This window comes from Coregonus lavaretus (genome assembly GCF_964263955.1).
Source record: "Coregonus lavaretus genome assembly, chromosome: 8".
Lineage (NCBI taxonomy): Eukaryota > Metazoa > Chordata > Actinopteri > Salmoniformes > Salmonidae > Coregonus > Coregonus lavaretus.
Window position 1 is genome coordinate 43,777,918 of NC_139995.1, and position 10,352 is coordinate 43,788,269.

Consider the following 10,352-nt stretch of genomic DNA (forward strand, 5'->3'; position numbering starts at 1 on the left):
TCAGAACTAAAGAACTCACATGCCAAAGATTAGTGAGGAAAAATTCAACCCATCAGAGCCGTTCGAGTTCTCGCAGCCGTCGGCATGGCCGATCTGGAGACAACGTTTTTCCCATTTTCGAGTGGCACCGAAACTGGATAAGGAGATCAGTGTGGTGGTGAATTCTCTACTTTATGCAACAGGGAAAGATGCAGAGATTGTCTACAATGCATAATCATTTGATGACTTTAATGATGAGTTCGACTATGATGTGGTGATCGAAAAACTGAACAAAAATTTTGTGCCACGCGCAACGTGATTTACGAACGAGGATGTTTCCATAAACGGATTCAAAAAGGGGGAGAGACAATAGAATCTTTTGTGCGGAATCTGCAGTGGCGACCCGTCAATCAGGGCAGGTCATTCAGGGCAAAAAGGGGGCGGTTTTGCATGTTATTTTGGCGTTAATACGTGTAACATATTAGTTTGCAAACAATGTAAAAACAATGTGGGGCAGCCAGCGGAAAATACAGAGCGTAGGGGTTGGTAATATTCTCTAGTTGCGCCGTGATTGGCTCTGTGTTCTGTCACTCATGGGGACACTACGTCACCGCCAAATCTAAGGGTAGAGCTAAAAAATTCAAGCCCCTTGGGTGCTGCCATAGAGTTACATTAGAAGTGCCCATCCAAGAAGGCTCAAGGTCATTGGCCACAGATAAAATGACGTCAAATCATATTATAGCTACAGTAGCTTTGATTGGACTGATCATGTGAACATCATACTTTCAAAATCTTAGCTAGCAAGCTAGCAGTCATCATCATGAATCAAGTCGACAATCTATTGGCAAATCCTTTTTAATCCTTGTCATATGAAGATAAATAATGCAGAGAAATTATAGATAAAACGTATCAGTGCTCATCGGCCATTGGACATTAACATTACACAACAAGTTGGAAATCGCAAATTCAACAATGAGTGGTTTGGAAGGAATCAGTGGCTAACTGCAAGCATTGCAAAGCAATCACTAGCCTGCTATTTCAGTGGGGTGGGTGTGTGGTCCCAAGTCTGGGTTTAAGGGTCTCTTTTCCAAGCTTAAAAGGATAAACATTCAACATTGGCCATGCTGTTAATCCAAAACCATGCTGCCGCGCTCAAAACAACTTGTCACGACTTCCGCCGAGGCTGCCCCCACTCCTGGTTCGGGCAGGCCTCGGCGTTCGTCGTCACCGGAGTACTAGCTACTGCTGATCCCATTCTCATCACTCCACTTGTCATGTCTTGTCAATCACACACAACTGGTGCTGATCCCCTAATTAGTATGTGTATAAGTGTTCCCTCTGTTCCCCTTGTCTTTGTGAGTGATTGTTTGTTGTGAGAGCGTGTAGCTCGGTTGAGCTACTGTTCACTGTGTTTATTCCAAGGTGGATGTTTTCCCTTGTAATAGTTTCGTTTTACGCTTTGGGCTTTGATTTGTGTAAACGGAATAAACTCTGGACTTCGGTATTTTACCTCCTGCGCCTGACTCCTTCATTCACACATCGTCACACAACTGGAAACTCAGAACTGGGAAATATGACTTCAGGGAGTTCAAGACAACTGGGAACTCTGAGAAAAACGAGCTCTGACTGGGAAAATTCGTTTTGAACGTCATCCAACTCGGAATTGCAAGTCGGGAACTCGGGCCTCTTTCTAGAGCTCTGACCTGAAGATCACTGACGTCATCCTGATTCGACCTTGTTTTTTCCGAGTTCCCAGTTCTCTTGAAAGCACCAAAAATGTATTGTATGCTGCTGCATAAATGACGTAATATGCCAGGGAGACATGTTTACTGTAGTTAAGAAAGTAATACTAAGTGTATGTTGTGTAGTAAGCTGTTAGTAGCCTATGCGCCTCACCCTAATAATTTTGTCCCTTTTCCCCTCCTAATTTCGCCTACTGTTCTGACTTGGTGGTGCACATGTAGCCTATAGCCTGTTTTGGATAAATGTAATCATTGAATATTGTAAAAGCTTGCATGCCATGCAGACGAAACACATGGGATACTAACAGGTCCGCAGTCTCCCTGGAAGACGGGATCTTGGAGAGGGGAATGAAGTGAGACATTTTGGAAAACCTGTCAATAATGGTGAGGATAACGGAGTTACCGTTAGAAGGGGGAAGGCCAGTGACAAAGTCCAAAGCTATGTGTGACCAGGGGCGACTAGGTATGGGAAGAGGGTGGAGCAGACTGGAAGGGGTTTAGTGGAGGTTTTGTTCCGGGCACAAACCGAACAGGCTGAGACAAACTCCCGGACATCTCTCTACATGGTGGGCCACCAAAAGCACTGACACAGGAAGGCGAGGGTCCGGTTCATACCAGGATGACAGGTGAGGTGGGTAGAATGGCCCCACTGAAGAACATCAGAGCGAACACAATCTGGGACAAACAGAGCATTACTAGGACCATTACCCGGATCAGGCTGGTTCTGCTGAGCCTGGCGGATACGGGACTTGATCTCCCAGGTGACGGAAGCAACGATGCAGGTGGATGGCACAATGGCTTCTGGCTCGGTACCCGTGTTGTCAGTGGTGAACTGGCGAGAGAGGGCATCACTTGGTATTCTTCGAACCGGGGCGATAAGTGAGTGTGAAATTGAATCTACCAAAGAACAAGGCCCACCTGGCTTGCCGGAAGTTCAGACGTTTGGCAGTCTGGATGTAGGACAGGTTTTTATGGTCAGTCCACATGATGAAGGGGGTTACAGAGCCCTCCAGTCAGTGACGCCATTCCTCCAGAGCTAGCTTAACTGCCAGGAGTTCCCGGTTTCCGGTGTCAAAATTCCTCTCTGCAGGTGAGAGCTTACGGGAAAAGAATGCACATGGGTGGACCTTCTGATCAGAGGGGGAAGATTGAGACAGAACAGCACCTAACCCGGTGTCAGAGGCGTCCACCTCCACGATGAACTGGAGTTCTGGGTCGGGCTGAGTAAGGACCGGAACGGAGGTGAAGCGACGCTTGAGTTCCAGGAATGCTGCCTCTGCCTCAGGAGTCCAGTGGAACGGAGTGGAGGTGGAGGTGAGAGTGGTGAGAGGTGCTGCCAGATGGCTGTAGTAGCGGATGAAACGTCTGTAAAAACGTGCAAACCCCAGGAAATGCTGTAGCTGCTTCAGGTTGGAGGCCGCAGGCCACTCTGCGACTGCCATGACCTTAGCAGGGTCCATACGTAACTGTCCCTGTGCAATAATACAACCCAGGAAAGACACTGGGGCAGCATGGAACTCACATTTTTCAGCTTTAACAAAAAGCTTATTCTACAACAGCCGTTGAACAACTTGGCGAACGTGTTGCTGGTGAGCCTCAGGGTCCTTGGAAAAAATCAGGATGTCATCTAAATAGACAAAAACGAAGCGTCCAATCACATCCCTCAGCACGTCATTGACTAGGTTCTGGAAAACAGCAGGGGCGTTAGTAAGACCAAAAGGCATGACCAAATACTCAAAGTGACCAAGTGGTGTGTTGAACACAGTCTTCCACTCGTCCCCCTCTCTTATGCGGACAAGGTGGTAGGCATTCCGGAGGTTGAGTTTGGTAAACACCGTCGCACCATGGAGGGGGACAAAAGCAGAGCTGATGAGTGGCAAGGTGTACTTGTTCTTAACAGTGATATTATTCAGACCACGGAAGTCTATGCATGGCCTCAGTGACCCATCCTTCTTTTTCACAAAGACAAACCCAGCACCCACCGGGGAGGAAGATGGTTTGATAAGTCCTGCAGCCAGAGAATCCTGGATGTACCTCTCCATAGCCTCTTGCTCGGGACGAGAGAGGTTAAACAACCGGCTACTGGGGAGAGGAGCTCCAGGCTGGAGGTCAATGGCGCAGTCGTACGACCGATGAGGCGGCAGCGACAGGGCGCGGTGCTTGCTGAACACAGGAGCTAGATCGTGATACTCGGGAGGAGCTGATGACAGGTCCGGAGGTTCTGGAATTAACTGGGACACAGAAAAGGCAGGGGGAAGGGCAGAATGTAAACAATTAGAGTGACAAAATGAACTCCAAGTGGTTACCTTTCCGGCGGTCCAGTCTATCTGTGGGTTGTGTAGCTTTAACCATGGATGGCCAACAACCAGGGGAGAGTAAGGACAGTCGATAATGTGGAAACGGATCTTTTCCTGGTGATTTCCAGAGAGACGCAGGATGACTGGAACGGTTCTCTCACAGACACGGGTGAGAAGCTGTCCATTGAGAGCGTTGGCATCGAGGGGTGAATTGAGTGGGACAGTGTCCAGGCCCAACTGGATAACGACACCTCAGTCCAGGAAGCTCTCGTCGGCGCCCGAATCGATGAGAGCAGACAGAGGAAAAGCCTGGCTCTGCCACACAAGGTTGCCTTCAAGCAGGGGTCTGGGGGAAGATGGACAGGCGATTTGGCTCAACAATATATCCCCCACTACTGGCGAGCCCCCTCTTTTGCTGGACGCAGGGAACAAGTGGAGACAAAGTGACCAACCTGGCCACAGTACAGACAGCTCCTAGCACCGATTCGTCGTTGCCTCTCCTCTGGAGAGAGACGGGCCCGGCCGAGCTGCATCGGTTCAGGATCTGGACGAGCCTGGGGATGGGATGCAGTCGGAGAAGGAGGACAAGGCACTGAAGCAGTTGTTATGGGACATGCAACCCTACCTACCCTCTCCATCCAACGCTCATGGAGACGGTTGTCGATGCGGATAGCGAGAGAGTGAGTTCATCAAGTCCAACAGGCTCATCCCTGGACACCAACTCGTCCTTGAGGGTCTCAGTGAGCGTGTTCCGGAATGCTCCCTGAAGGGCCTCCTCATTCCAGCCGCTCTCAGTGGTGAGGGTGCAGAACTCACATGCCATCTCAGCAACACTATGGGGGCCTTGACGGAGGGACAGGAGTCGTTTAGCAGCATCCTTACCGCAGACAGGGTGGTCAAAGACTTTCTTCATCTCCTCCGTGAATCTGGAGTAGGAGAAGCAGATGGGGGACTGTCTCTATCCGCACCGCCGTGGCCAGGAAAGCGCTGCACCACGGAGGCAGCCAATCAGAAAGGAAATCTTTGCCCGTTTGTTAGCATAAGAGTAGGGCTGTTGCTCAAATACTAGTGAACGTTGTACCAAAAATGCTCTGCAAGCTCCAAGGTTGCCATCGGAACCCTCGGGAGTCGGAACAAACAGCTCCCGGAGTGGGGAAGAAGGACTTGGAACTGGTTGTGAGCTCTGGGCGAAGGGTCAGCCCTGTAGGTCAGACAGGGCTTGGTCATGTTGCTCGAGCAGGGCACCTTGGCCGACGAGGGTTTGGTGGAGAGTAGCAGAGTCTGCTGGGTTCATCTCTTGGGCCAGATTGTACTGTTACGCGGAGTGGAACAGGGGGACCCAAGAGCAGACTCAGACGAGGAGACTGGGATAAAGTGACCAAGGTATTTATTGAACACAGGGGGAAGATGGAGAGCAGGCCAGGGAAAACTGCTGGAACCCAGGTGCGGAAGCTGAGGCTGGAGCGAGGGGGGTTGAGAAAGGGTGAGCAGGTCCGGAGGGGAATCCAAGGGAGTAGCAGGATGATGAGACGTGTGACTGGAGACAGGGACCAGAGTCGGAGCGGGCAGAACTGTCGCGGAGAGGAAAACAGCGTCAGGCAACAAAAACAGGCACAACAGGATAACAGGATCTGAGTAGTTACAAGTGGCTAGAACCGTAGACTGACTGAGCAGATTACGATCTGTCAGTGTGGAAGTGGCATGACTGAGTATTTGTAGAGGTCTTGATTATGGAACAGGTTGCAGCTGGTGGGGATCTGCTCTGACTCCAGCACACCTGTCCCCACCCACACAATCACACACACACACAGAGAGAGAGGGAGAGGGAGAGAGTACTGGGGGAGTGGCGGCTGGTCAAGGAGACACAGGATGAGCAGTAGAGGGCGTTGCAGGAGCAGATGTGACAGGACGTCAGATCCGGACGACGGTCCCCGTGCTGGATGGGAAACTCCAACCAAAACACATCAGCCACAACAGTGTTAAACAAAAGGACCAGAAAGCCAAACAAGCTTACCAGTTATTCTATAACAGGAGGCATTCAGTGCGCCCCCTACTGGAATTATACCCTGGACAGAGTGTAAGAGTCAAGCTGGACGGAGAGAAAGGATTGGAAAACACCAGCAGTTGTCATCAGCAAATCTCCAGAGCCGAGATCCTACGTTGTGGAAACTGAACACGGCACCATCGCTCGGAGAAACAGGCAACACCTTCAGGCTTTTCATCTACTCCAGAGAGACAGCAGCAGAACAACGAAGGAGTCACCCAGTCTACCAGTGAGGACAGCACACAGGCCCCAGCTGTGAGCCAGCCAACTCCCATCCCCTCATTCAGTCCACCAGTTCAGCCAGCCTCACCACAACTGGTGAGAATGACCCCCAGAGGTCGAGAGATAAAACTACCACTGAGGTTCAGAGACACTTGAGAAAAAAAAGAAAGAAAGAGAGGTACAGGAACAGCAAATATTTAGAGGCAGAATAATCCTTATGTTGCTGTGGACATACAGTGCTTTGCAAAAGTTTTCATCCCCCTTGGTGTTTTTCCTATTTTGTTGCATTACAACCTGTAATTTAAATTGATTTTTATTTGGATTTCATGTAATGGACAAACACACAATAGTCCAAATTGGTGAAGTGAAATGAAAAATATAAATAGATTCAGAAAATGCAAAAAAAAAAATAACGGAAAAATGGTGCGTGCATATGTATTCAACCCCATTTGTTATGAAGCCCCTAAATAAGATCTGGTGCAACCAATTACCTTCAGGGGTCACATAATAATTAAATAAAGTCCACTTGTGTACAATCTAAGTGTCACATGATCTGTCACATGATCTCAGTATATATACACCTGTTCTGAAAGGCCCCAGAGTCTGCAACACCACTAAGCAAGGGGCACCACCAAGCAATCGGCACCATGAAGACCAAGGAGCTCTCCAAACAGATCAGGGTTGGGTTAAAAAACTTTGAACATCCCACGGAGCACCATTAAATCCATTATAAAAAAATTGAACGAATATGGCACCACAACAAACCTGCCAAGAGAGGGCCGCCCACCAAAACTCACAGACCAGGCAAGGAGGGCATTAATCAGAGAGGCAACAAAGACACCAAAGATAACCCTGAAGGAGCTGCAAAGATCCACAGCGGAGATTGGAGTATCTGTCCATAGGACCACATTAAGCCGTACACTCCACAGAGCTGGGCTTTACGGAAGAGTGGCCAGAAAAAAGCCATTGCTTAAAGAAAAAAATAAGCAAACACGTTTGGTGTTCGCCAAAAGGCTTGTGGGAGGCTCCCCAAACATATGGAAGAAGGTACTCTGGTCAGATGAGACTAAAATTGAGTTTTTTGGCCATCAAGGAAAACGCTATGTCTGGCGCAAACCCAACAACTCTCATCACCCCGAGAACACTATCCCCACAGTGAAGCATGGTGGTGGCAGCATCATGCTGTGGGGATGTTTTTCATTGGCAGGGACTGGGAAACTGGTCAGAATTGAAGGAATGATGGATGGCGCTAAATACAGGGAAATTCTTGAGGGAAACCTGTTTCAGTCTTCCAGAGATTTGAGACTGGGACGGAGATTCACCTTCCACCAGGACAATGACCCTAAGCATACTGCTAAAGCAACACTCGAATGGTTTAAGGGGAAACATTTAAATGTCTTGGAATGGCCTAGTCAAAGCCAAGACCTCAATCCAATTGAGAATCTGTGGTATGACTTAAAGATTGCTGTCCACCAGCGGAACCCATCCAACTTGAAGGAGCTGGAGCAGTTTTGCCTTGAAGAATGGGCAAAAATCCCAGTGGCTAGATGTGCCAAGCTTATAGAGACCTACCCCAAGAGACTTGCAGCTGTAATTGCTGCAAAAGGTGGCTCTACAAAGTATTGACTTTGGAGGGGGTGAATAGTTATGCACGCTCAAGTTTTCTTTTTTTTGTCTTATTTCTTGTTGGTTTCACAATAAAATATATTTTGCATCTTCAAAGTGGTAGGCATGCTGTGTAAATCAAATGATACAAACCCCCCAAAAATGCATTTTAATTCCAGGTTGTAAGGCAACAAAATAGGAAAAATGCCAAGGGGGGTGAATACATTCGCAAGCCACTGTAGGGCTGTCTACCCTAATGTCCTAGTTGACACAGTTATGTGTATTGTCGATGTTAAAGAAAAACAAAACTTATGTTACTAAAAAAACATGTTATTGAAATACAAATAGTTTGTTTTGAAACTGTCCACAGGGTGAATATTTGTGTTAGGTAGAGAGGATGTTATTGTTTTGATTTCTCTCAGAAAAGGGGACAGCTATCTCTGATAGATCTCGCCGTAATTTTTTGTATTCTTTTTTTGTATATTTTTCGTATTTATATATGTTTTTTGTTCTTTTATTTTTAGCTGTAGATCAGCTTTAATTTTGCAGATAGATTGTAACTTCAATTAATGTAATTGTCTGCATCACTTCCAATCCCCCATATGTTTTTTTTCTCTCGCAACTATATATATAGAGGACAAATACATTAGAGTGTCTAGTTTGAGAAACAGGCGCCTCACAGGTCCTCAACTGGCAGCTTCATTAAATAGTACCCGCAAAACACCAGTCTCAACGTCAACAGTGAAGAGGCAACTCCGGGATGCTGACCTTCTAGGCAGAGTTGCAAAGAAAAAGCCACATCTCAGACTGCCCATCTTAATAAACAATTTTTTGGGGTACTATGTAATGAAGCTGCTAGTTGAGGACCTGTGAGGTGTCTGTTTCTCAAACTAGACACTCTAATGTATTTGTCCTCTTGCTCAGTTGTGCACCGGGGCCTCCCACTCCTCTTTCTATTCTGGTTAGAGTCAGTTTGCGCTGTTCTGTGAAGGGAGTAGTACACAGCGTTGTACGAGATCTTCAGTTTCTTGGCAATTTCTCGCATGGAATAGCCTTCATTTCTCAGAACAAGAATAGACTGACGAGTTTCAGAAGAAAGCCTGTAATCGAACCCACAATTGCTGATGCTCCAGATACTCAACTAGTCTCAAGAAGGCCAGTTTTATTGCTTCTTTAATCAGCACAACAGTTTTCAGCTGTGCTAACATAATTGCAAAAGTGTTTTCTAATTATCAATTAGCCTTTTAAAATGATAAACTTGGATTAACAAACACAACATGCCATTGGAACACAGGACTGATGGTTGCTGATAATGGGCCTCTGTACGCCTATGTAGATATTCCATAAAAAATCAGCCGTTTCCAGCTACAATAGCCATTTACAACATTGACAATGTCTACACTGTATTTCTGATCAATTTGATGTTATTTTAATGGACAAAAACATTCATTTTCTTTCGAAAACAAGGACATGGTAGTGTACATACATATATACAGTGGGGGAAAAAAGTATTTAGTCAGCCACCAATTGTGCAAGTTCTCCCACTTAAAAAGATGAGAGAGGCCTGTAATTTTCATCATAGGTACACGTCAACTATGACAGACAAAATGAGGAAAAAAAATCCAGAAAATCACATTGTAGGATTTTTAATGAATTTATTTGCAAATTATGGTGGAAAATAAGAATTTGGTCAATAACAAAAGTTTCTCAATACTTTGTTATATACCCTTTGTTGGCAATGACACAGGTCAAACGTCTTCACAAGGTTTTCACACACTGTTGCTGCTATTTTGGCCCATTCCTCCATGCAGATCTCCTCTAGAGCAGTGATGTTTTGGGGCTGTCGCTGGGCAACACGGACTTTCAACTCCTTTCAAAGATTTTCTATGGGGTTGAGATCTGTAGACTGGCTAGGCCACTCCAGGACCTTGAAATGCTTCTTACGAAGCCACTCCTTCGTTGCCCGGGCGGTGTGTTTGGGATCATTGTCATGCTGAAAGACCCAGCCACGTTTCATCTTCAATGCCCTTGCTGATGGAAGGAGGTTTTCACTCAAAATCTCACGATACATGGCCCCATTCATTCTTTCCTTTACACGGATCAGTCGTCCTGGTCCCTTTGCAGAAAAACAGCCCCAAAGCATGATGTTTCCACCCCCATGCTTCACAGTAGGTATGGTGTTCTTTGGATGCAACTCAGCATTCTTTGTCCTCCAAACACGACGAGTTGAGTTTTTACCAAAAAGTTCTATTTTGGTTTCATCTGACCATATGACATTCTCCCAATCCTCTTCTGGATCATCTACATGCACTCTAGCAAACTTCAGACGGGCCTGGACATGCACTGGCTTAAGCAGGGGGACACGTCTGCACTGCAGGATTTGAATCCCTGGCGGCGTAGTGTGTTATTGATGGTAGGCTTTGTTACTTTGGTCCCAGCTCTCTGCAGGTCATTCACTAGGTC